Genomic DNA, 4,336 nt, shown 5'->3' with positions numbered 1-4,336 from the left:
TATTTATTTATTTATTTATTTATTTATTTATTTATTTATTGTCTTTTGAGACAGGGTCTCCCTGTAGCCCCAGATGGCCTGGAACTCCCTAGGTAGAACAAGCTACCCTTAATTTTACAGAAATCCACCTGCCTCTGCCCCATTTGCTCTTTTTCACTATAGAGCTGAATACTATTCACTACTAATGGACACACCACCATTTCTTCCTTATGCTGTCTTGAAATTTCTTTCTGCCAGAGAAATTAGTCTATTTCTTTCCTTTTATTATGGCCCAGAATATGATTTATTTTGAAGATGTTTAATATTCAATGAACACATATTCTTCTGTTACTGGTTGGAATAGACTATAAATATTAATTATATCAAGACGGTTGACAATGTTTCATGGATATTTCAGCTGTGTTTTGTGTATTTCCATTTATTACCAAGAGAAAATTTTTGAAATATCTGACCATAACTGCTGATTTTCCTACCTCTTTTTTAGGCTCTATTAGATTTGGCTTTATGAATTTGACAGCACTTTTCTATTTTTTAGAAATTTTTATTGAATTTTTGTGTATTTCATACAGAACATCGTAATCATCTTTATACCCCTTCCCCACTGTCACTCTCCCATAGTCCCCCATGAGTTCATACATTCTGTCATTTGTGTTAAGGCCTATTATGTCAAATTAGTGTCCCCAGACATTCCTCAGTGCAAGTTCATCCACTGAGGTCTAGTCAGCCTATCTAGAGTCCCTCCCTTCAAGAAGATCAGCTCTTCCTCACCCAGCAGTATACTGCCAATAATTCTTTGACTAAGATTGTGGCCTGCTGCCCATTTCCACAGTTCTGTGCTAGACTTTTATCTGCTTGAGTTTGCATGGGTCTTGTGCATGTTGACACCATTGCTAGGTTCATATGAGAAAGGTCCCAGGAACTTGTAAGACTATTTCCATATGGTCATGCACCTCCTCCCTGACTCTTACAGTCTTTCTGCCACCTCTTCTGTAATGGTCCCTGAGCCCTGGGTGGGTGGAGTTTAATATAGGAGTCCTGTCCAAGGACTCATACTCTGCAGACTCTTATTATCTACACTATGGCCATTTGCAGCCTTTTGTGTTAACACTGTTTTTAAAGGTTTATACATTTAAGACTATTGTGACTTGTTGAGGAATAGATTAATTTATCATTATCTGTCCTTTACTTTCCGGGATTATGTTCCTACTTCTGAAGTCTGCCTTTTTTATATTAGTTAACACAGCCATTCTATCTGTCGTGCAGTTATTATTTACAGGATACATATTTCCCATCTTTTTAACTTTTGTCTTTATATTTGTATTTTTCTTTTTAAAATTTGTATTTGTATGTGGAGGGGTATGGTGTGTGTATGCAGCCATGGCATACATGTGGAGGTCATAGGGTAACTTGGATTCAGTTCCCTTTTTTCACCTTTACGTGGGTTCAAGGGATCCAACTTGGGCTTCAGGCTCTCGTAGCAAGTGCTTTACCTGCTAAGTCTTGTCATGGGCCCTACATTTCTTTTCTTATAACATCCTGGGAGCTGGAGAGATAACTCAGAGGTTAAGAGCACTGGCTACTCTTACAGAGGACCCAGGTTTGATTCTCAGCACCACAAGTCAGCTAACAACCATTTGTAATTCCAATTTCAGGGGACTCCACACCCTCTTCTGACCCCCATGAGCACTGCATGACATGGGTACACCTACTACCTACAATACAGGCAAAAAACTCATACACATAAAATTAAAATAATAAATTAAAAAATTACAAATAAAGTATCCTTAGCTTAGTCATGCTTTATCTTCTACTCTAACAATTTGGATTTTTTTTAACTGGAGTGTTTATTCCTATTACATTAAATATATTTAATATTTGGGTTTAGCTTTTTTTTCTTCTTTTCTATTTCCTCTGCCTATTCTTTTCTTAAAAAAATAATTCATTGAGAATTTCTTTTTTTTTGAATCTTTCAAATTTTATTTGGATGAAGCTAAGTTTGTGAAAAAAAATGATTTTTTTTTCCTTCCAGGAAGACAGAAACTTCAATAACCAGTCTTCTGTGTTTTTAGATCAGAGGATGCCTCAGTATGATGGAACATACCATTGTGTCCTCAGTATTTGGTGGAACACCCATGGTCCTGATTCATCTTGTCCCATGTTTCAGATATCAGACAAAGTGCCCCTTTCCTTGAGGCTTCTCAGGTTGGGCCCTTAATTGTGACCCACAGGGAAGCCTAGTTATTTCTTTCAAAGATTCATTAAAGTCAGTGCAAATTTCAAATGCTCATATGAAAGTCCATTGGAATTTTATAACAAGAGCTTCCAAAAGCATCCCTCTATAGGGTTCCTCCTTATTTTTCTTTTGTCTGCCAAGGCTGGACTCGAGAGTGATGGATTCAGGATTTGCTTTCAGGCACTTTGATAGCTGTTGGAGTGGTTAGAATCAGTGTCAGTCCCCTCTCAAAGGCTTCTAGATAGGGGAAAAAATCAAATTTATCTATCATTTTAGAACAAAAGCCAGTTGTCTCACTTAGCTACAGGTGGGCACTACAGTATTGAAGACCAAGATTTGAAGTCTTACATCTGAGCAGCACTTTCTGATTAGGAACAAAATCATCAATGAGAAATAATTGTCTAAATAACTTTTTATAGACTTAAGCCTAATGTCTGGGAACTGTAATCCCTTGAACTCTTAAGAAATATACTGATCACTTTACTCTTTGGTTATACTTCCCTTTTGTTTGTTTAAGACCATACAGTTGGATGTTTAAGATCATACAATTGGCCCAAATAAATCAATTTATTTTTACACTTAATGTCATTTGATGATCTGTTCCTGAGGGGTCACGTTGGGCTTGGGAGGAGCTCCTGGCTCCTTTCTTTTACCAGTTCCATCTATATGAAGATAAGTCAAAGGTCCTGCTTCACTTGGAAGCATGAATAAGATGTTTCCTCTGAGTTGAACCTCTTCTTTGTAGGCTGGACACTGGTTCAAATCCATCCCGTGGGGTCTCCATGGTCTCCCTGAACAAGAGGACAGGTGACTTACCACAGCTATAGGACATTTTGAGAGATTTTCCATAGTCCCCTGGAACTTAGTTGACCTTGGAGGGCAAGGGCCCAAAACTGTCCTTTAAGTCCTTCTGACCACATATTAGTACAGGCTTCAAACTATGGCTGTTAAACATCCAAGAACATTAGTTCCACCAGTCTGGTACTTTTAATTACCATGTTCTATGTAGATAAAGCTTGGGTAAAAAACCAAATGTTCTCTGGTAAACCTTGACTAGATATATATTTTGTTCCTTAAACTAGTTGACTAAACTATGACCTTAGAAATTTTAAGATTGTGTATATTATTTTTGTCTCATCCTTTACGTATCACAACAAACCTACACAGACCTTCATCACTTGATTAGGCAGCCTTATTTTTTTTCTGTCCTTTTTGGAAAATATCTCCATTCTCATATCATTTAAACATCTTTTACAAATCTTATTTTCTTTTTTTTTAAATAAATATGAGACATAGTAACATTAACAAACAAATTTTCCATCTGTTGTGAGACTTCTTTTCCTGGGGATACTAAGCAATGCTTATTTCCTTTTAAGGTTCTGATGTCAAACAAATGTTTGATTAAAGTTTTACTGGGGAACTAATGAATTTACTGAGCTTACTTACAAGATAGCTGAGGGGTTGCTGGGGTGTATGAGTGACCTGAGGGTATGCACACTGGAAAGCCTTTAGCTAGCATGGATCAAGCCTTCTCTTCCTAGCCTTCCCCAGATTACATACTTTAGCCCTCCCCAAATCCAGGATACCATGTGTGATTAAGGCCAAATTACATACAGTTGGCTGGGAAGAGTGGCTGGATACTCCAGTGAGGGTCCAATAACCCTGCTTGGCCCTCCTTTAATGAATGAGCACAACCGTCAACAAGCCCAATTGTGACAATGTTTAGCAATCAGGCTCAGCTGAAGTCATGATAATGGTAGTTATTTCATGCAGAAGAGACTGCTGTACAGCATCATCTTATTAAAAGAACATGGAAATTAAAAGGATTTGGCACTATGATCCACAAATGAGGGAGAACATATGTCTTTTATTTTTCTGAGTCTGTGTTACTTCGCTTGGTATAACAGTTTCTAGATCCATCCATTTACCTGCAAAATTCATTATTTCATCTTTCTTTACTGCTGAATATAACTCCATATTCTAATTATACCACATTTTTGTTAACCAGTTGTCAGTTGTATGGCACTTAGGTTGTTTCCATCTCTTAGCTATTGTGAAAAAGAGCAGCTATATAACAAGCTATGGTACATTCATTTTTAGCTT

This window comes from Nannospalax galili, unplaced genomic scaffold (assembly GCF_000622305.1).
Source record: "Nannospalax galili isolate Female #2095 unplaced genomic scaffold, S.galili_v1.0 scaffold100, whole genome shotgun sequence".
NCBI lineage: Eukaryota > Metazoa > Chordata > Mammalia > Rodentia > Spalacidae > Nannospalax > Nannospalax galili.
This window is presented reverse-complemented; position numbering follows the sequence as displayed.